Below are 23,969 nucleotides of genomic sequence, written 5' to 3' on the forward strand. Positions count from 1 at the left end.
GTGAGATGAATTTGTCAAAAAAATGTGCATGCTATCTTGGTTTGAATGGAGGGAGGTAAATCATACATTCATCTAACAGTATTATTGATTTTCTATGCTGGATGTTCCAGATGTGATACAGTTCCTGCCTTTTTGAAGTTTAATGTCTATAGGGAAAATATACATTAAACAATTGTATCCGTAGAAATGAGTATAAAATTATAAATTGTGATAAATTCTGTAAGGGAGAAGAACAGAGTGCAGGTATAATGGAGAGCTAATTTGGATTAGGAGGTGAGAATGGCCTCTCTGGGGAAGTGAATGAGAATTGAAGGGCAGAGCCAGGAGATGTGTGAGGAAGAGAATTCCAGGCAGAAGGAACCAGGTGACAAAGGCCAGGTTAAGGAGCTGAATATTATCGTAGGTTTAATGGGCGATCATTGAAGCTGGGTTTTAGTGGATAGGCATCATCTCTTTCACGGTGGTTATACCACCGCAGTGTGGAGTAGACTCTTTATTCTATTTTGCAAAGTTAATGTTATTATAGATAGATTATAGCTTTTAAAAACCAGTGTTGCAGATGAGAAGAGCCCCTGAAAGCCAGGAGGAAGCTAGTGGTGATTAATCTGGAGAAGACAAGATGCCAAGAAGAAGAAAGGAAAGAAAAATAGTATTTATTGAGCGTTTGTTATATGGTAGTCACTGTGTTAGGAACTGTCACATATATTATCTCATCCGATCCTTACCACAACCCTGAAAGGTAGGCGTCAGTTCCATTTTACAGATGGAGAAATTGCGGTTGGGTAAGATTTAATTGTTTGCACAGTTAATAAATGGTAGAACCAGCTTTCAAACTTAATTTTACTTGATGTTGGTGCTCTTCTGTGACACCATTTTCACAAGATAATTATTTTCAGATCTCCAAAGAGTTGTCAAGAGTCAGAAAGATAAGCTTCCTAGGTTCCCATAACAGACTAAGGCAGCATGTGCAGCTGAGGGTAGAAAGGGTTCAGTTGAAGCAGCATCAATGGAAACAGTGGAGTTAGGAGCCCCATCAGTGAGGAAGTTAGGTGAGGCAAATAGACCTGGAAAGCCAGGGGTTAGCAGAGGAATGCAACCGAGCGTCTGGAAGATGCAAAGGAGAGTCTGAGAGTGGGGGGAACCTATTCAGTGAGTCCAAAGCTGTGGCAGCCATATGTGCACTCCTTGGACCACCCCTAAAGAACGAGCTGGGCCGTGAGCCGTGAGGTATAGAGCCTTGGAGCCACACTCTTCCTGGGCATTCTTCTCTGGCTGGTTACCAAACACAGTAGCCATACTAGGGCCTGACCACTTCTGCCCAGGGCGAGATTCCTCAAGCAGGCATTCTTTGCTCTGGAGCCTCTCAGTGGATTCTCTAAGACTTTGTCAGATGGTCATTGAAGTCTAAAGCTCTCCCTGCCCAATCCATCTGCTTCCCAGAAGACCTGAACTGACGCAGAAGCAAAAAGTAGAGGGAAACTAGGAGTCAGGCTGCTGGCTTGGACCATGATATTAATAACAAAGTTTTATATAGCACTTATTATGTGCCAGGCACTGTCCTAGAACCCTTATGTCTATTTACACAAATAGTACATTTAATCCTCAAGACACTGTGAGTGAGGACTACTATTATTATCACTTATAGATGGGGATTCTCAGAAAAATACATAAATTACTCTAAGATCTCACAACTAGTAATTTGAAGATCCAGAATTTGTACCTGCGCAGTCTGACATAGAATTAAAGTTTATAACCCCTGAGTTCTCTTTGGGCAACCCACTTCAGGGCAGTTATAGATAAACTTGAAAGACACAGGATGAAGACCTTGTAAAGTATTTGCCTTGGTGTGGGGTGGGCTTCCTGATCTCTCTCTCCCCTCTCACTCTCCTACACTTTGTTCCCCCAACAATGGGCTTCCTTTCTTTTCCAGATTTCTCTGGGCCCTTTGTCTTCTGGGCCTTCACAAGAGCTATTGCCTTGGCCTGGTACCCTCCTCCTCAAATTTGTCTAACTTCACTGGTCCAAAGTCTACCGATCCTCCAGGTCTCGGATTATCACCATGGCCTTGAGGAAATCTATCCTAACCACCAGCCTGTGTTCAGTCACTCCATTACACTCATTCATGGCATCCAGTACTTTTCTTCCAGAACTCCTATTACACCTTCAATGATGTAACTAATTTGGTAATGACTTGTTTGATGGTCATGAATACATTGATTGGATGTGGCTCTACCCCAGCAGCTTGGGTCTCAGCCAAAAAGGAGAGAGGGTAGACAGAGGCTTACAGTAGGTGCACATCCTACTCAGAAGAAGAATATATGTTTGAAAAGTAGGTCGGGATGACATAGACAGGCATTGCGTGTACCATCACCAGAGGTTGTGAAGAGGATAGTTGACACCTGGTGGGAATTTGGGAGAGGAGAAGCCACATTGCAGGTCTGATTACAGAGCCCATTGTAAACCTTCTGTCTCTGAGCATCCCCGAGTGACCTCTCTGATGTTATACGTCCACAGGTGACCTTCCATCACCCAGAGGATGTGTATTTGATCCTCATAAAATAAGGCAGCACAAGGTGGTGAAACATCTAGAGGCAGAACGTGGAGCGTCGTCTCTGTTTTGGGTTTGGTTTTTATTCCTGCACTGCTGAAAGCCAGGCCCCTCCTTCCCCACACCACCCATCCTGTTTCCTTAGCTGAGAAATGAAGAGATAGACTAGATGATCCCCAAGGTCTTTTAATTCTGAGAATTATAGGCTATATTTCTTAGGATGACTGTTCCACCCTTTCAGAGTCCAACCCTTTTTAATATCATAGGCCTTTTTCCTGCCTTATCAGTGATCGACACAAGGAAAAAATGATCCTTGCCTAATACAGCTGTAGCTTGAAAGAATTGTAATGAAAAAAAATTATTTTCTATAAGACTTTGAATTTCCTAAAGCTCTTACATAAATAAATTGTTTATCTAATTTATCTCAAGAATGATGTGACACGGATGATATTATTTCCACTTTATGAATGATGAAACTAAGTTTCAAGGAGGAACGTAATATGCCCAGGGTCTCAGTGCTGGAAGCATTTCTGAGGCTCGAACCAGCTCTGAAGCTCAGCAATGTTGTCATTATTGTATGTTGTCAAGTAGGGTCAAGGAACAAAATTTAAGTAGTATTTGTACGCAGTGAACGTGCATGTAAACTTGGTCACTGGCTTTGTATATGTAATCATAACTGAGAACTGAAAACCAATTATTTCATTCAGCGGATTATTTCACTGAAGATCAGTTCATTAAAGAAATATTTGTGGAAGTATTTAGCAAGTGAAAAATCCATATATTCTTGCTATGAGTGTACTTAATAAAGGAAAAAACCCCAAGGACACCTGTTTCAGTCATTCTTTTTCAGGCTAAACATTCCAAGTATCTCAGCTTTTACAAGTGGTAACCAAGCAATATATCTAAGTAGTGGGGAAGAAAAAGAAATATGGGGAGAAAATTATTTTGGTATCAATCTTTCAAAGAGTTATTGTTTGAAGGCAGATTTTAAAAAAAATTCTGAAAAGTACCTTTGTTTTTTTCTCTCTTGATGGCTGAATGGGCTTTATGTTGGAGTGGTTTGGGTGGGGAATGTTTTCTCCAGAAAGACAGCATGGTTGGGGGATACAGACTGGGGTTGAGCGGAGGTGGACTAGGTTCTCATCTCAAGTCACTGGTCTCTGGGAGATTCTGGATGAGCCAGTGTTACCTGTCTGGGCCTTCCATTCCCTAACTGTAAACTGGGAGTAACTTGTCAAATGTTCAGACGTAATGGCCAACATAGACATAGTTACTTTAATCCTTGTGTGTAAGACTTTAGACAGCTTAAGTTCTTCCTTATTCATCATCTTATTTATTTTCTCCCCAATTCCTGAGACATAGGTAAGAAAGAGAAGTGCACGTCCCCTTGGTAGACAAGGAAACTATTACCCAGGTGAGGTAAATGGACTTGCCCAAAGTTGTAGTGCTAGGATGGTGGGGAGCCCGGACTTGACCTCAGGTCTGACGGTTCTAATCTGGGATGTTTTCTCCTCCACCATGAGGTGCTGACTTGCAGAGGCGAGCCAGCTGAACGAAAGTTCTGTGTTTCCTTTCTAACATGCAGCTCTGGAGAAGGATGTGTAAGGTGACTGAGGCTGGTGAGAAAGGAATTTATGTGGAAGAGGCATCTGTGCATTAATGCGGTGAGTGAGAAGTCGAACTAACATCTAATTTTAGTTTGCAGCTAGTGCCGTGTTCCTGTTAATCGTATTCAGTCAGGCTGACTAAGGAGAAAAGAATAAAATAAACATTTCACTTAACCTTTACAATTTGTATATTTTGATGGTCCCACCAGCTTTAGAATACCATTCCCCCTGTAATTGTCAGCCATTGTCTATGCTCCCCACATACTCAACTGCTTCTCTGCTCTCAGTTCTTTCTCTTCTCCTCCTATTTCATCCTTAAGATGTTTCCTTCCCCTGCTTCCTACCTCCTGGCACCCCTCACGCCCACCGCCTTCAGTCCCGAGTCCCTGTTTGTTCTCTCTTCTCCTCCTCTACTTGGAGACATGAAGCTGGTGCAAGTGGAGTTGGAACAGAGGTCACTCAGAGGTGACCTATTAGATGTTCTGCACACAAGGATCTCCAGGAAGAGGAGGGGCATGAAACCCCATAAACCACAGAAGCAGGAATTTGACAACCTCTTCAAGGCACAGGAAACAAAGGAGGAGGAAAAGAAAAGAAGCAAGTGAAAGAGTAAAGTAAAAGAATCTTTTTATCTTGACATTCTCATCCTACCTAGGAAAAAACCACCACCAGGAAAACATGAAGTGAAGGCTATGGAATGGAAGTGCTCTTTGTGTTATTGTGTTCAACGTGGTAACTATGAATGCAAGAATTCAACAATAATAATACAAGGGATTGGGGTGGATGAGGCAGTGGAGTTTAATACAGAGGGATTATCATGGTACAACTCCTCAGTGGGAGTTGGAAGTTATTTTCAGGTTGATCTGAATCAGAAAGTTATATATCCCAACAAAATGTGAGCAGGGTGCAAATCTCTTACTGTAGCCAGCTGGCCAGAACTCAAAGCCTCTAGAGTAGATTTGTGCTGGGCTGTCCAATGTGGTAGCCACTAGCCACATGTGCCCTTGGAACACATGCAATTTGACGAGGCCAGATCCAGATGTTCTGCAAGGCTGAAACACACACCAGATTTTCAAAACATAGTATAACAGAAAAAAATAAAAAGGAATGTGAAAGATCTCATTAATGATTTTTGAAACTTGATAACATGCTGAAATAATGTTTGATGATTTTTAATATATATATAAAATTATTTTTTTACTCTTTTTAATGTGGCTGCTAGAAAATTTGAGAATACATATATGATTCATATTTGTCCGTCTCATTCTGTTTCTATACGACGGCCCTGGATTAGAGTTCCAGAGTTGCAATTAGGAACAAACAGAAAGAGAAATCCTTTCCAGAATCATGATTAGTATGCCCAGTCTAGGCAACACTGGAGAGTATGTGAGGCAGAAAATTGTCTTAAAGAGTGTTGTTGATAAAATCTAGGTACTCCAAGTGAACGTTGAACAACTGTGGGTAGAACTAGAAAAAACAGGCCGATGTTGGCAGCGTGTGGTAACAGAAACAACTTCTCGGAGAAGGCAGTGCATGGAGCGAGTGGAGTTAGAATCCCTCCAGGAGGGGAAGCCAGGCCAGATCAGCCAGACTTTTCATTTTCACTATATTTCCCTGAAGTTGTTTTCGGTTTTAGTGAGGAAGAATGGAAAGTTCTTAGGAGGAACATATTGTTACCTACATAGTACTGTATAAGACATTGTGCATATTTGCATACAAATGGTTACACTTAATGTAAAATTGCAGTTAGTCCTGCACGGAGCGTGAATTTTATAATGCCCAATAAATCCTTTTGTGGGCTTTGTTAAGGTCCATTTTAGGAACTGCTTTAGGTATTCTTGTGGCTCGCCATCTCAATTTGTATTTCTTTGGCGTGCAGGATCTTAGTTCCCCAACCAGGGATCAAACCTGTGGACCCTGCAGTGGAAGTGTGGATTCTTAACCACTGGGCTGCCAGGGATGTCCTTCCATCTCAATTTGGAACTACCTCAGACAAAATTCCAGCGACCAGAGGATCCAAAAAAAAAAGCAAGTGATCCTTCATAATGAATGTGACTTCAGCCAGGCCCATCTTAGCAGGAGATGCTTCAAGTCCTGTTATTAACATTCCTGTTCACTGAAATCCAGTTTTTCAAAACCCACTGTGAAAAGGAGTCCTAACTTAAGATCTTTGTAAACCCAGTGATCCAAGAGGAGACACACCCATCAAGCCATCAGTGTAACCATGTATGTGTGGGTCACTTCCACAGGGGGAATTTAATGATGATTTCAACTGTTCCTTCTGTATCCTAAGGCCACTCTTCCCAGCGACTGTGGCTGTGGACCAAGCTGGGTCCCTTTGGGTTTTCTGTTAAAAATATAATATTGGTTTTTGAAACAATCAAGAAATCTAATACCAGAAACTTTTTTTTTTCTTTGTCTTTAGTCTTCTTTGGCTCTAAATTGCAACATAAGAATAGAAGAGGTGGCTGTTTTTAAACCTGAGAGATAATAGGTAACTGAGAGTCTTTGCTTGTCTAACATAAACACAAATGAAAGGGAAGCCACTGCAGGATGAAACCCAAAAGCCAGATTTTAACCCTCTAGCGGGAGATACAAGAAAAAAGACTGAAGTTTTTTGCATTCTCTTTAGAGACACCCCAGTAAAGAAGTCTTCTCTATTCCTTCTAGGTTTAGAAATACTCAAGGGAGAAGCTAGTCCCATCTATAAACACTCGTCATAAGCACGTTTCTTACAGCTGCCTGCTTCAGGCTTATCAACAGCCTTGCCTCCTGGGTTGACCATTAAGGACATCTGCAACTTACTGTTTCTCTTCTTCTGTTTTTCAACAGTACAGGTACCAGTATATAGTTTCTTGATTACTGTCATCAACATAGGTTACCAAGCTTTATAAACTTTTCCATTTGGTAGTTTTTCACAGAATCAATATCATGTTCTGACCTTAGTATTCAAGATTCTAATTGTATCATGGACAATCAAGCTCCCGTTCTGTCCCTTAAAAGTTATAAGATCTTGGGCAGGTTATATAATCAGTCTGAGACTTAGTTTTCCTCATCTATAAAATAAGGATAATGATTTTTCCCTCATCTGGAGATTGAGTGAGATGTGATCTACAACATTGAGTGAGATGTGATCTACAACAGCTATGCTCTCTGTGTCACATAGTAGGGAGGCAAATCATGGTTGCTGAATAGCTGCTTCTTAAACGTGGTTCTAAAAGGCTATTTTAAGAGACAGCTGCAAGAAACCTCAATTTTCTCCCACAATGATGCATGGTGATCAACAATGCAATTCTGTTCCTGCCAATCATTACAGCAGGAAGAGATGGAAACACTTGGGGCAGGGAAAGAAGCTGAAGGAGGTTTTGGGCTCTTCCATTTAAGTTAATAATCAAAGAATAATTGTTGAAAAGTTCCCAGTTCTCAGTGGGTGTGGTCTTACCCCAGAACCTCATTTCACAAGATGTTGGCTACCATTGTGATCCAGGTTAAACGCAGATCATGTTACCATATCTTGATATTGCTCAATTCATTCCTCATCCACTCATCAAAAAATGTATTGTGCTCCTAACAGGTGACAAGTACTGTTCTAGTTATTGGAAATACAGATGTCAGCCAAGTAGGCAGTGTCCTGGCCCCCACAGAGCGTCCACCCTGGAAGGAAACTGGCATTTAAAAACATCACCAAAAATAAATTCACAGAGAGGATCTATGTTAGAAAGCATATTGCCTTGGAACTTCATAACAGTAACCCACCATGGCAGCACAGATCACATCATGTTATATGGAAGTGAGCCTGTAAGGCCCCGGGGAGCCAGGAGCAGAGGTGAGGCTGGGCTTTTCCAGCTCCACCACCCACTACAGGGAGCATGCTGGGGCCGAGGATGCAAAATAAATAAATCTTCAGTTTCCTCATTGTAAAAAGGGGAGAATTCCTCACTCTTGGGATGGTAAGAATTAAAGCAGCTATAGAAGAAAAGTGCTTAGAACAATACCTGACACTCAGGTTTCATTTAAAAACACATGGTAGCGACCTTCAAGATGGTGGAGGAGTAAGACATGGAGATCACCTTCCTCCCCACAAATACATCTACATGTGGAACAACTCCTACAGAACACCTACTGAATGCTGGCAGAAGACCTCAGACTTCCCAAAAGGCAAGAAACTCCCCATGTACCTGGGTAGGGCAAGAGAAAAAAGAAAAAACAGAGACAAAAGAATAGGGGCGGAACCTGCACCTCTGGGAGGGAGCTGTGAAGGAGGAAAATTTCCATATACTAGGAAGACCCTTCACTGGTGGAGATGGGGGGTGGGCGGGGGAGAAACTTTGGAGCCACGGAGGGGAGCACAGCAACAGGGGTGCAGAGGGCAAAGTGGACAGATTCCTGCACAGAGGGTCAGTGCCGACCAGCACTCACCAGCCTGAGAGGCTTATGTGCTCACCCGCCGGGGCGGGTGGGGTCTGGGAGCTGAGGCTCCAGCTTTGGAGGTCAGATCCCAGGGAGAGGACTGGGGTTGGTGGCATGAACACAGCCTGAGGGGGCTAGTGTGCCATGGCTAGCCAGGAAGGAGTCCAGGAAAAAGTCTGGAACTGCCTAAGAGGCAAGAGACCATTGTTTCAGGGTGTGCAAGGAGAAAGGATTAAGAGGACCGCCTAAACGAGCTCCAGAGATGGGCGCGAGCTGCAGCTATCAGCATGGACACCAGAGACGGGCATGAGACGCTAAGGCTGCAGCTGCAGCCACCAAGAAGCCTGTGTGCAAGCACAGGTCACGATCCACACCTCCCCTCCTGGGAGCCTGTGCAGCCCGCCACTGCCAGGGTCCCGTGATCCAGGGACAACTTCCCCAGGAGAACACATGATGCACCTCAGGCTGTTGCAACATCATGTCGGCCTCTGCCACCACAGGCTCATGCCTCATTCCATACCCCTCCCTCCCCCTGACCTGAGTGAGCCAGAGCTCCCGAATCAGGTGCTTCTTTAACCCTCTCCTGTCTGAGTGAAGAACAGACACCCTCAGGCAACCTACACGCAGAGGCGGTTCCAAATCCAAAGCTGAACCCCAGGAGCTGTGAGAACAAAGAAGAGAAAGGGAAATCTCTCCCAGCAGCCTCAGGAGCAGCGGATTAAATCTCGACAATGAACTTCATGTACCCTGCATCTCTGGAATACCTGAATAGACAATGAATCATTCCAAAATTGAGCTGGTGGACTTTGGGAGCAACTGTGGACTTGGGGTTTGCTTTCTGCATCTAGTTTGTTTCTGGTTTTATGCTTATCTTAGTTTAGTATTTAGAGTTTATTGTCATTGGTATATTTGTTTATTGATTTGGTTGCTCTCTTCCTTTTTTTCCATATATAGATATATATATTGTTTTCCTTTTTCTCTTTTTGTGAGTGTGTATGTGTATGCTTCTTTGTGTGATTTTGTCTGTATAGCTTTGCTTTTACAATTTCTCCTAGGGTTCTGTCTGTCCATTTTTTTTTGTTTGTTTGTTTGGTTTTCTTAGTATAGATTTTAGCACTTGTTATCACTGAAAGATTGTTTTTTAGGTTTGGTTTCTCTATTCTTTCTTTTTTATTACTTTTTAAATTTTTAATAATTTTTAAATTTTATTTTAATAAATTAATTTTACTTATTTATTTATTTTTCTTTCTTTCTTTCTTTCTTTTCTTCTCCTTTTTCTTCTGAACTGTATGGCTGACAGGGTCTTGTTGCTCCGGCCGGGTGCCAGGCCTGTGCCTCTGAGGTGGGAGAGCTGAGTTCAGGACATTGGTCCACCAGAGACCAACTGACTCCACATAATATCAAATGGCAAAATCTCTCCCAGAGATCTCCATCGCAACACTAAGACCCAGCTCCACTCAATGACTAGCAAGCTACAGTGCTAGATACCCTATGCCAAACAACTAGCAAGACTGGATTGCAACCCCACCCATAAGCAGAGAGGCTGCCAAAAAATCTTAATAAGGTCACAGACACCCCAAAAGACGCCACTGAATGTGGCCCTGCCCACCAAAAAGACAAGATCCAGCCTCATCCACCAGAACACAGGCACCAGTCCCCTCCACCAGGAAGCCTCCACAACCCACTGAGCCAAGCTTAGACACTGGGGGCAGCAACCAAAAACAATGGGAACTACAAACCTGCAGCCTGCGAAAAGGAGACCCCAAACACAGTAAGTTAAGCAAAATGTGAAGACAGAGAAACACACAGCAGATGAAGGAGCAAGGTAAAATCCTATCAGACCAAACAAATGAAGAGGAAATAGGCAGTCTACCTGAAAAAGAATTCAGAGTAATGATCGTAAAGATGATCCAAAATCTTGGAAATAGGATGGAGAAAATACAAGAAGTGTTTAACAAGGACCTAAAAGAACTAGAGGACAAACAAAGAATGATCAACAACACAATAAATGATATTAAAAATTCTCTAGAAGGAATCAATAGCAGAATAGCTGAGGCAGAAGACAGATAAGTGACCTGGAAGATAAAATAGTGGAAATAACTATATTGAGGACAGTCTCAGAGACCTCTAGGACAACATTAAACACAGCAACATTCGAATTATAGGGGTCCCAGAAGAAGAAGAGTAAAAGAAAGGGACTGAGAAAATATTTGAAGAGATTAGAGTTGAAAACTTCCCTAATATGGGAAAGGAAATAGTCAGTCAAGTCCAGGAAACACAGAGAGTCCCATACAGGATAAATCCAAGGAGAAACATGCCAAGACACATATTAATCAAACTGTCAAAAATTAAATACAAAGAAAAAATATTACAAGCAGCAAAGGAAAAGCAACAAATAACATACAAGGGAATCCCCATAAGGTTAACAGCTGATCTTTCAGCAGAATCTGCAAGCCAGAAGGGAGTGGCAGGACATATTTAAAGTGATGAAAGGGAAAGCGCAACAATCAAGATTACTCTACCTGGCAAGGACCTCATTCAGATTTGATGGAGAAATTACAACCATTACAGACAAACGAAAGTTAAGAGAATTCAGCACCACCAAACCAGCTTTACAACAAATGCTAAAGGAACTTCTCTAGGCAGGAAATACAAGAGAGGGGAAAGACCTATAAAAACAAACCCAAAACAATTAAGAAAATGGTAATAGGAACATACTTATCGATAATTACCTTAAATGTAAATGGATTAAATGCTCCAACCAAAAGACATAGACTGGCTGAATGTATACCAAAACGAGACCCATATATATGCTGTCTACAAGAGACCCACTTCAGACCTAGGGACACATACAGATTGAAAGTGAGGGGATGGAAAAAGATATTCCAAGCAAATGGAAATCAAAAGAAAGCTGGAATAGCAATTTTCATATCAGACAAAATAGACTTTAAAATAAAGTCTATTATAAGAGACAAAGAAGGATACTACATAATGATCAAGGGATCAATCCAAGAAGAAGATATAACAATTGTAAATATTTATGCACCCAACATAGGAGCACCTCAATACATAAGGCAAATGCTAACAGCCATAAAAGGGGAAATCGACAGTAACACAATCATAGTAGGGGACTTTAACACCCCACTTTCACCAATGGACAGATCATCCAAAATGAAAATAAATAAGGAAACACAAGCTTTAAATGACACATTAAATAAGAAGGACTTAATTGATATTTATAGGACATTCCATCCAAAAACAACAGAATACACTTTATTCTCAAGAGCTCATGGAACATTCTCCAGGATAGATCATGTCTTGGGTCACAAATCAAACCTTGGTAAATTTAAGAAAATTGAAATCGTATCAAGTATCTTTTCTGACCACAACGTTATGAGACTAGATATCAGTTACAGGAAAAAAACTGTAAAAGTACAAACACATGGAGCCTTAACAATACACTACTAAATAACCAATAGATCACTGAGGAAATCAAAAATAACTAGAAACAAATGACAATGAAAACACGATGACCCAAAACCTATGGGATGCAGCAAAAGCAGTTCTAAGAGGGAAGTTTATAACAAAACAATCCTACCTCAAGAAACAAGAAAAATCTCAAATGAACAACCTGACCTTGCACCTAAAGTAATTAGAGAAAGAAGAACAAAAAAACCCCAAAGTTAGCAGAAGGAAAAAATCATAAGTTCAGATCCGAAATAAATGAAAAAGAAATGAAGGAAACAGTAACAAAGATCAATAAAACTAAAAGCTGTTTTTTTGAGAAAATAAAGAAAGTTGTTAAACCATTAGCCAGACTCATCAAGAAAAAAAGGGAGAAGACTCAAATCAACAGAATTAGAAATCAAAAAGGAGAAGTAACAACTGACACTGCAGAAATACAAAGCATCATAAGAGACTACTACAAGCAACTCTATGCCAATAAAATGGACAACCTGCAAGAAATGGACAAATTCTTAGAAAAGCTCAACCTTCTGAGACTGAACCAGGAAAAAATAGAAAATATAAACAGACCGATCACAGGTACTGAAATTGAGACTGTGATTGAAAATCTTCCAACAAGCAAAAGCCCAGGACCAGATGGCTTCACAGGTGAATTCTATCAAACATTTAGAGAACAGCTAACACCTATCCTTCTCAAACTCTTCCAAAATATAGCAGAGGGAGGAACATTCCCAAACTCATTCTACGAGGTCACCATCACCTTGATACGCAAACCAGACAAAGATGTCACAAAAAAAGAAAACTACAGGCCAATATTGCTGATGAACGTAGATGCAAAAATCCTCAGCAAAATAGTAGCAAACAGAATCCAACAGCACATTAAAAGGATCATACACTATGATCAAGTGGGGTTTATCCCAGGAATGCAAGGATTCTTCAGTATATGCAAATCAATCAATGTGATACACCATATTAACAAACTGAAGGAGAAAAACCATATGATCATCTCAGTAGATGCAGAAAAAGCTTTTGACAAAATTCAACATCTATTCATGATAAAAACCCTCCAAAATTTAGGCATAGAGGGGACTTACCTCAACATAATAAAGGCCATATATTACAGACCCACAGCCAACATCGTTCTCAATGGTGAAAAACTGAAGCCATTTCCACTAAGATCAGGAACAAGACAAGGTTGTCCACTCTCCACTATTATTCAACATAGTTTTGGAAGTTTTAGCCCCAGCAATCAGAGAAGAAAAGGAAATAAAAGGAATCCAAACCAGAAAAGAAGAAGTAAAACTGTCACTCTTTGCAGATGACATGGCACTATACATAGAGAATCCTAAAGATGCTACCAGAAAACTACTAGAGCTAATCAATGAATTTGGTAAAGTAGCAAGATACAAAATTAATGCACAGAAATCTCTGGCATTCCTATACACTAATGATGAAAAACCTGAAAGTAAATTAAGGAAACACTCCCATTTATCATTGCAACAAAAAGAATAACATACCTAGGAATAAACCTACTAAGGAGACAAAAGACCTGTATGCAGAAAACTATAAGACACTGATGAAAGAAATTAAAAGTGATATAGACAGATGGAGGGATATACCATTTCTTTCATTGGAAGAATCAATATTGTGAAAATGACTCTACTACCCAAAGCAATCTACAGATTCAATGCAATCCCTATCAAACTACCAATGGCATTTTTCACAGAACTAGAACAAAAAATTTCACAATTTGTATGGAAACACAAAAGACCCCGAATAGCCAAAGCAATCTTGAGAACGAAAAATGGAGCTGGAGGAATCAGGCTCCTAGACTTCAGACTATACTACAAAGCTACAATAATCAAGACAGTATCGTACTGGCACAAAAACAGAAATATAGATCAATGGAACAGGATAGAAAGCCCAGAGATAAACCCACACACATATGGTCACCTTATCTTTGATAAAGGAGGCAAGAATATACAGTGGAGAAAAGATAGCCTCTTCAATAAGTGGTGCTGGGAAAACAGGTCAGCTACATGTAAAAGAATGAAATTAGAACACTCCCTAACACCACACACAAAAATAAACTCAAAATGGATTAGAGACCTAAATGTAAGGCCAGACACTCTAAAACTCTGAGAGGAAAACATAGGCAGAACACTCCATGACATAAATCACAGCAAGATCCTTTTTGACCCACCTCCTAGAGAAATGGAAATAAAAACAAAAATAAACAATTGGGACCTAATGAAACTTAAAAGCTTTTGCACAGCAAAGGCAAACATAAACAAGACCAAAAGACAACCCTCAGAATGGAACAAAATATTTGCAAATGAAGCAACTGACAAAGGATTAATCTCCAAAGTTTACAAGCAGCTCAATATCAAGAAAACAAACAACCCAATCCAAAAATGGGCAGAAGGGCTTCCCTGGTGGCGCAGTGGTTGAGAGTCCGCCTGCTGATGCCAGGGACACAGGTCATGCCCCGGTCTGGGAAGATCCCATGTGCCACAGAGTGGCTGTGCCCGTGAGCCATGGCTGCTGAGCCTGCGCGTCCGGAGCCTGTGCTCCTCAATGGGAGAGGCCACAACAGTGAGAAGCCTGCGTACTGCAAAAAAAAAAAAAAAAAAAAAAGCAAAAATGGCCAGAAGACCTAAATAAACATTTCTCCAAAGAAGATATACAGATTGCCAACAAACACATGAAAGGATGCTCAACATCACTAATTATTAAAGAAATGGAAATGAAAACTGCAATGAGATATCACCTCACACCAGTCAGAATGGCCATCAACAAAAAATCTACAAGCAATAAATGCTGGTGAGGGTGTGGAGAAAAGGGAACCCTCTTTCACTGTTGGTTGGAATGTAAATTGATACAGCCACTATGGAGAATAGTATGGATGTTCCTCAAAAAACTAAAAATAGAACTACCATATGACCCAGCAGTCTCACTACTGGGCATATACCCTGAGAAAATCATAATTCAAAAAGAGTCATGTACCACAATGTTCATTGCAGCACTATTTACAATAGCCAAGATGTGGAAGCAACCTAAGTGCCCATCGACAGATGAATGGATAAAGAAGATGTGACACCTGTATACAATGGGATATTACTCAGCCATAAAAAGAAATGAAATTGAGTTATTTGTAGTGAGGTGGATGGACCTAGAGTCTGTCATACAGAGTGAAGTAAGTCAGAAAGAGAAAAACAGATTCTGTATGGTAACACATATATATGGAATCTAAAAAAAAAAAAAAGGTCATGAAGAACCTAGGGGCAAGATGGGAATAAAGACACAGACCTACTAGAAAATGGACTTGAGGATATGGGGAGGGGGAAGGGTAAGCTGTGACAAAGTGAGAGAGTGGCATGGACATATATACACTACCAAACGTAAAATAGATAGCAGTGGGAAGCAGCCGCATAGCACAGGGAGATCAGCTCTGTGCTTTGTTACCACCTAGAGGGGTGGGATAGGAGATGCAAGAGGGAGGGGATATGGGGATGTATGTATATTTATAGCTGATTCACTTTGTTATAAAGCAGAAAATGACACATCATTGTAAAGCAATTATACTCCAATAAAGATGTCAAAAAAAAAAAGGAAATGTAGAACTTGAACAGGCTTATTAAAAAAACCCAAAAAACAAAAAACCACATGGTAGCTGCTGTCAAAAAGTACCTAGAAGACGAATAACCATATAATGGTGTCCTAAAATTCCTAGGCAAAGGTCCTAGTCGCTTCCAGAAGAGAGATTGACTGTAGCAGAGTGTGCAGGAGCCTAGATGGGTTTCGAACATGAAATAGGAGCGTGAGGTGGGACCTGGCTGTGATGACATGAGGAAGTAGCACGCCCCACACATGAAAGAGCATGGCTCGTGGTGGAGGGTAGACTGTAATTGCTTCTTATGGTTGGAATACAAGTGTCCTGGAGGAGGGGCGAGAGATGGGCTGGCTGAGCCCAGAGAGTAATCCCCTTTTCCATGGCTGTCAGGAGCTCCGGAAGGTGATGAGAGGACAGAAGAGCCGGAGAAAACCTCCCAGACCCAGGCGCAGACGCGGTGGGCCATTTGGACCTCCATCATCTGAGAGGTGAAACCCCAATCGTGTGCCAAGTTGCCTCTTCAGGCTCTGGTGTCTCCCCACAGTGGACTGTTTGCCTGTCTGGAATGAGATAATTTGTCAGACACCAGCTGCTGATCATGCTTTCCTCATGGGCACATTTATTATGATGTTACAACGCGCATGAAGAATCTTTACCATCTCTCGAGTGAAAATTATTAAACTTTTTTTTTTGGCAGAAATTTTCAAACCTTCCCTCTGCCAGAGACAGCATCGGTCGTAGACTGTGTCGAGGGAGCAGAGCGAGGGGGGGATCCTTGTCATAATGAACAAAACAGCAAGCAGAGAACCCCAGGGTGTGGGGCTGGGGAAGGAGGACCCTCCAGAGCTTTGTGAGTAGCCTGGGAGTTTGGGAGCGAGGAAGTTTGGGCTGTGCGTTTCTGAGAGAGTGCAGAGGATGCGCTGGCTGGCTGGCTGGTTTCTAGAAGTGCACCATGTCTAATTATGTACTAGGAAGCAAGAAAAGGTGTAGGTCTGTCTGTCTTTCCAGTTCAGAGGGAGAAAAAAAAGATGTGGTGTCTCGCGTCTAAGAAACGAACAGGCTGACCTTTTCAGAGCGTCTGAAAGAAAAAACCAGATGTATTCCTCAAGAGTCACTGTGACTGAAGGCTTGCATTGTACACTCACATAAAGGGGGAGCTAACCAGAAAACAGCAGCTGATGATCTGAAGCCAGGCTGTGCTATTGTCCGGCACACAAATGTTCTACAAGGACCCGGACCACCATGCGGTTCTCTGTCCACAGACTATGGAGGTTGGAGGCGGGGCTGGGGAGTAAGGGCTTTTTTCCCTGATTTTCTTTCTTCCCCTTCTGAAACCTTTTCCTTCCAATCCCTCTCCAACCACTCACATTCAACTGCTAGCAATTCTTCCCACTGACCCTCTTCGCTCTCCAAATGGGGTGTGGGTCTCTGAAGGTTTTTCTCTTTGTACCTGACAATCCCATGTTGCAGGCCGGCTCCAAGGGAGGAGGTGAGGAGGTCTCAGCTCCCTGGGGACAGTGACCGGGAACGGAGTGGCTGTGATTTATTTTCCATCGAGCAAAGTCATAGCCAGGCAAATGTGGCTTGGGACGCAGACAGGAGATTCTCCCCAGCCTCATCAAGGGCTGCTTCCCTATTGTCCTTGGGGAGGCTCGGGTGAATGCGGGTGGTGTTGGAGGGGGGAGGGGGAGGGGGAGGGGGAGGGGCAGCAAGATGAAAAAGAGGAGGCAGCTGAGGGAGGTGAAGTGAGATCCCGTGTCCATTCCAGGTCAGGTCTTTTAGGTTTGCTTCATCAGCCTTCACCATCCTCAGCTTCACTGGAAACACTGCAGCCTCCCTACAAACTGTGAAGTCCTTGAAGGGAGACGCTTGCCTTATCCTCCTTCTTGCCTTTCCATTGCCTTCACTCTTATATTGGCTCCAAGCAGGTTCCCAGTGAATGTCTACTAAATGGCATTAACTCTGTGCCCCCAGATCTTTGGATCGGGTTCATCCTTGTCATTCACAGAGTATCTCCTCCCAGCAGCAGCTCCATTGACTAACTAATGTGAAGAGGCTCCTGTCCCAGAAATTCTTTAACACTTCATTCTGCTGGAGTTTTTAATTGGGGGCGGGGCATGTCTGTAGACATTTACTAAACAACATTTATTGGCCAGCAGGCAAAGAGAAGTTCATCTAACAAAATGAAACCATAGCTCTCTGTCCTTTTAAGTGGTCTGACCACACTTTTCATAATCCGCTTGAGGCAGACTCAACAATATTCCAGAAGCAGGATCTTATTACTTCTATAGTTGAGATGAGAAATCCTACTACCTAATGGCTGGACACTGGAACACTTCGGGTCGAGCCTCAGGTGCTGTCCCTAAAGTAACAGGTTATACCCTGTTTTATATTTGCCATTGCACTTTGCACTGAAAAGAATTCTGATCATACATGTTTGTTTCTTGTCTCTTTCTCCCACTGGACTCTAAGTTCCAATGTAAAGACAGCAACAACAACGATTAATATTTATGGAATGTTTAGTGTGTGTCAGGTACTATTTCAAAAGCTTCCCATGTATTATCTTATTCAACTTTTCGTTTTATGAAACTGTATTCCCAGTGTCAAGAAGAGTGGTGGGCACATTTGGAATTTAATAAATACTTCTCGAACCAGTAGAAGGAATGAATGCTAGACTCTTCCAAGATTGCAACAACTAACAATCAAAGCAAAGTCCTAGGGGAAAAAAAAGGTGTTATAAGGATGTGACCACGTCAAAGGAATATCCTAATGAACCCTCGAAAGTACAGGTAAACCTTGTTTTGTGTGATAAATTTCATGGCCCCTGGATTTTTCAGGATATAATCTTATTTAAAAAGCATCAAGGAGTTAGTTATTTTAAGCCAGTTCTGTTGTGGAGTCTTTTGTTAAGCAAAGACACGTTTTGTAATGAAAATAAATCATCCCCCTCTTCGAAAATAGTAATCACTGGCAAGAACATCACAGATTAGCATTCTTCAAAGTGCTTTGCTACATATATACACATATATTTACACATAGGCTTTTAGCATCACCAGAGAACTCAGGCATCTATTCAGTGACAGTTCCTTTAAATACTAAGAAGCAAATACAATACTCCATTGAACAGATAAGGAAACTGAGGTGCAGGGCAGTGACATAATTAGTCCAGAGAAAGTCCCTTTGACAACTTCTGCCTCTGAAGGGTCGTCTCAGGCATGTTGTCATTTTGAATCTTGACCTGGGATAATTCAAACTTAGAATTAGCCTCACTGGTTAGGTTGTTTCCTGATCAGAGATGCCTGTTTCATACCCAGATTTAATAATTTATTAAAAAAAAATACTTATTGAAGTCCTTTTATGTGGCTGGCATTGCTCTGGGAACTGGGAAATCTGAAAGGAAACAAAATAGAAAAAAATTCATGCTCTCAAAGACTTTTCTGGTAACTCACTGTCCAAAATGATAGTCACGAGCCATATGTGGCTATTTGAATTTGAATTAAATTAATACATGTTTAAAAAATCAAAAATTCAGTTCATCATTTTCACTAGCAGATTTCAAGTTCTCAAATACTTGAGTTTTAAGTCAAATATTAGTTGCTACATACGACTAGGGGCTCAGGTATGGGAGGGCACAGTTATAGAATGCTGCAGAAAGTTCTATTAGATAGTGCCACTATGTAAGGGACAACAGACAGACAATAAACAGATATCAGTACATACAGTAATGTGTCTGGTGGCGGTGAGGGCTGTGGAGCTGATTAAAGCAGCGTTAGAGGACAAACAGAGATGGGCAAGGAAGTGCTCATTTATACGGGGTAGGAAGGGAAGATCTCTGAACAAGGGCCTGAATGGAGATGACTCAGACCCCATGGGTGGCTGGGGGGTGGAACATTCCAAGTAGGGAAGTGCTTTAGTACACTGCCCAACAGGTAGGATGCTTGTGAGGCCTTTCTGGTGGGAATGGGTGCATGAGGAATGATTGGGGCTGAAATTAGAGTGGAAGGCTGGACCAGATCACACAGGGCCTCGCAAGTCATGATAGACCTCGGATCTCCTTGAGGGCTGAGTGCCAGCCATTTGGAGATTTGCCTTTACCTTCCCTTTCCTCTTTTCCTCTCAAACTTTCCCTCATTCTCTTTCTCCCTCACACCCCTGTGCCTTATAACAACTCCTGTCTTTGTAAGAATAACAACCGGGAGAGTCACGCTTGGTTGACATTTTCACCTTCTGGCAGAGAGATACCGTGGGTAGTAAACAGTAGTCATCAGGGTAATCCACGCGAGTCCTAGACTTTACTATTCACCAAATCAAGGTGCTACACCATTTTTCTTCTTCTTGCATCTAACTCCTTTATTGAGCATGTACTGTGTAACCAGTGGTTTGCCCAGGAATGAGGGGATTCCCAGGACACCGCACTTTTCATGCTAAAACCAGCAAAGTCCCAGGTCAATCGTGGTCTGCTTGGGGTGGACATTGTGACTATAAAAACACAGTGCCGTATATCCACTAATATGTATAAAATGGATAACTAATAAGAACCTGCTGTATAAAAAACAAATAAAATAAAATTCAAAAACAAAACCAAAAACAGTGCCTGCCTTCGAGATGTCACAGCCTGGGAGAGAAAACAGACAATACAGAGCTCTGAGTGCTTTGATGGAAAAGAACACAGGAGCTTTGGCAAGTCGTACACTTGCAAGGCCTGAGTGCAGTGAGGGCAATGAGGGAGGACCTTGGCTTCAATTCTTTTTTTTTCCCTCTCTTTTTTTAAATTGAAGTGTAGCTGATTTACAATGTTGTGTTAATTTCTGCTGTAGAGCAAAAGGATTCAGTTATACATATATATATTCTTTTTCAAAAATTCTTTTCCATCATGGTTTATCATAGGATACTGAATATAGTTACCTGTGCTATACAGTAGGACCTTGTTGTTTATCCATTCAATATGTAATAGCTTACATCTGCTCACCCCAACCTCCCACTCCATCCCTCCCCCAATCCCCTCCCCTTTGGCAACTACCAGTCTGTTCTCCATGTCCATGAGTCTGTTTCTGTTTTGTAGACAGGTTCATTTGTGTCATATTTTAGATTCCACATATAAGTGATACCATATGTTATTTGTCTTTCTCTTTCTGACTTACTTCACTTAGTATGATAATCTCTAGTTGCATCCATGTTACTACAAATAGCATTATCTCATTCTTTTTTATGGCTGAGTAGTATTCCATTGTATATATGTACCACATCTTCTTTATCCATTCATCTGCTATTGGACAGTTATGTTGTTTCCATATCTTGGCTATTGTGAATAGTGCTGCTATGAACATAGGGGTGCATGTATCTTTTTGAATTATAGTTTTGTCTAGATATATTTGGCTTTAATTCTTGAAGCTGACTAAAGATGTCTACCTTGCTGCCTCAACTCCCATGTCTTTCTGGGCTCTCTGCAGAGACTTCATTAACAGGTAGACTGATGTGCACCCACGTGGCCGACTGTTTTCCACTGTGCCTTCCCCACCGGAAGACCAGATCACCACCTGACCTCAGAGATGCCACCAGCTCCCAGTTGCTCCATTCCTATTGCTTTGTTTGATTAGGAAGTCCTAGAAGGGGAAGGAGTGACTACATATGTGTCCACGGGGGTATCAATATTTGGGCAAAAAAGGCTGTTGATCACATCTGTCATTCTTTGCTGGCATCAAGAGAACTCGAGGGCATCTTCAAGAATGTATGTTCATCTAAATACGTGGGACAGAGGCGTCAGGCGGAAAGGCTTTTCCGAGGCATGCTGCATCTTGCTCGGTGAGTGCGCATTTCTCAATTCTTCCTCTGAAGCAGATGTTAAAACCTGCAACACAGTCATTTAGAATTTCAAAGGCTTATTCTTCAGGGGGTGGGCCACAAAAGACACCACCATTATTCACATAATGCTGGAATAGTGGGGAACAGCCACACACCATTAACGAAGTCTGTGCAGCAAACCTTTATGGAGAAAGGCAAGAGCTATTCTGCCAGGATAAAGAAGATGCCTCATTACAGTGGCTTTAAGAAAAGATTATTATCATTATTGCTTTTTAAAATGCGCTCCTGCATCCTACCTAGGTTGGGAGAGCTTAAGAGGAGAAAAGCCAATTTTTAAAAGTAGTTCATAGATCACTAAAAAGTCACAAAACGCTCAACATTCAGTACACATCTCCCCCCACCCCCAACCCCATTCTCCTCTCAGAGTTGAGGATGTCAATCTGCTTTTAGAAAAAAATCCAACACCCCCATCAAGAGACCCTTCCTTTCTTCAGACAGACACCTCTCAGTACTGCTCTGCCTGGTTTTAAATGGTGCCAGAATCCTAGCCAATGGTTCTAAGGACCAAACAAGATGGAGCTTCTCACACAGAAAGCTGCTGGTCCTTCAACATTATCTTGCTTGGCTTCACCTGTCATCTCCCTTTCCTTTGTTTTGGAATCACAGGAGGCGAACGCCACAGATCTGAGTTGGAAAACCAGGAGCCCAGGCTGCAGAACAGCCAGCAGACAACATTGTCTCTGAACTGCTATTGTTTCTATTTTAGGAGCACATTGAGTGATTAGCTTGGGTAACAGTAACATCGCATTACCTTGCACAGGCTGGAAATGTCTTTCAATAAGGAGGCAACACGGAGGCCATGTGATACAATCCCGTAGACAGAGCCAAGTGGAATACATCAAAGAGAGCCTTGATGCAGATGTTTCATGCAGAAGAAAATTAGGTCAGAGACCACTTCAATTTCAGCTTCTGCCAGCCTCGTTTGAGAGCTTCCAGTGAATTCGTAATGAATAGCTTCTAGGGCACTTTTCTCTCACTCAGTCACAGGCTGCCACAGCCAGATGAGCGTTCCATGTGGAATCTTCTCTCATTATTTAAAACTGCTACTTTGTGTTCTGAAATTCCAGAACCCTTCCAATGCACCACCACTCTGGCCTGAAACAAAAAGACTTGGAAAAGGCAGACAATAATCTGCATCATATCCTCTCTCTCTCTCTCCTATGCATCATACACATACATGTTTTTTAATACATCCCAAGCCCCTTTTTCATCTGTCCGTGCAGGTACATAAACCTTTGCTGAGGAATATTGGCGATGTCAGGCTTTTTTAAATCTTACTCAACTTTGAAGAAGCTGAGTGGCCTATAGATGACCAAAATGCTTTGTCGGCTTCTTGCAGGGAGCGTGCATGCGTGAGTGAGTGCGGCATGCATGTATAAAAAAAAAAAAAAGCTTTTCTCTGAAAAGAGCACAGAAGGGCAGTGTGACCTCCATGAAAGTGAATGATGCATCTTTTCCCTGCCCACCCTCAGCCCCATCGCACATGTTATTTATTATATTGGAGGGTGAGTTTCTAGAGCACCCTGGGATCTTCCTGTTTCAGATGCTTTTTCTGCCTACCCTTTGCAGGGTTCACACTGACAAATCCTTGCTGATTGGACTGGGGGTGTGTGGAGGGATGACTTCAATTCATGGCAGGAGAAGAATCATTAGATTCTGAATGCATTTAGAAGAGGGGCAGAGAGACAGACACGGAGGATCACAGAGGCTGCTCAAAGCTGGTGACGCTCCCATTTCCCATGGGAAAGGAAAGGAAGTGGCGGCCACAGCTCCAGCTCCCCATGACACAATTGCTTTGTCTTTGCAACCTCCAAAGCACCAGGGCATTCATTCAGGGTTGTTCTCAATTCTAGGGTTTGCACAGCGGTGGCAGAAAGCCTCGGAAAAGCCCTCAAAGGTCTGCTTCTGCTCCAGTCAAGGATGGAAAGGCACCAGGAAGATGTTGCCTCTCTGGTCGTGTCATTTAAAATGCTTTCTCTGCCTTAAAAAGACACTAGTCTTTCTGCCATGCTTCCCCAACTTGGTCTCCTCCCTGCCAGCGCTGTCCTGTGATCTCTTTCTTTCGATTTCACAGAGATGCACACACGCACACGCACACGCACGAGCGCTCACGTGGACACATGCTTACACTCAAACTCAGTTAAAATTTCTGAGGAGGACAGAAGTGCAGCGGAGGCAATTACAATGAAATAAAAAGATGACCTGATGGAAAAGGAGAACTAGTTTAAGCTCCACCTATGTGTGAACTTGGACCAGCAGCTCTCTCCTCTGGGCTCAGGGTCCATATCCGGAAAATGTGGGTACCAATCCCTACATCCCTCACAGCTTTGATGCTGACTCAGTAAATGATCTTTCTCATGTGTTATAAGCAATAGACATCATGTGGAAATGTTTGGCTGTGGTTGTAGCCCCAGATCTACCTACTGAGATGCTAACAAAGACCTATGACGCTCATAGACTAGCA

The 23,969-nt window shown here is 42.1% G+C and overlaps 1 long non-coding RNA gene across 17 annotated transcripts in view; it reads left to right on the forward strand.

Moving 5' to 3' along the window:
• LOC132427182 (uncharacterized) overlaps nt 1-21,721 on the forward strand; it is a 204,976-nt gene extending 183,255 nt beyond the window's left edge. For 10 of the 17 annotated variants that reach the window (XR_009519818.1, XR_009519825.1, XR_009519830.1 and 7 more), the window contains 6 exons: nt 2,515-4,212; nt 6,581-6,649; nt 6,826-6,992; nt 16,034-16,493; nt 18,245-18,432; nt 21,094-21,721. This is a non-coding gene — a long non-coding RNA (uncharacterized lncRNA). The remainder of the gene's footprint in view (nt 1-2,514; nt 4,213-6,580; nt 6,650-6,825; nt 6,993-16,033; nt 16,494-18,244; nt 18,433-21,093) is intronic. The other 7 variants (XR_009519832.1, XR_009519824.1, XR_009519819.1 and 4 more) reach the window with 5 other exon arrangements.
• Nucleotides 21,722-23,969: the final 2,248 nt, after the last annotated feature.

This window comes from Delphinus delphis, chromosome 6, assembly GCF_949987515.2.
Source record: "Delphinus delphis chromosome 6, mDelDel1.2, whole genome shotgun sequence".
Lineage (NCBI taxonomy): Eukaryota > Metazoa > Chordata > Mammalia > Artiodactyla > Delphinidae > Delphinus > Delphinus delphis.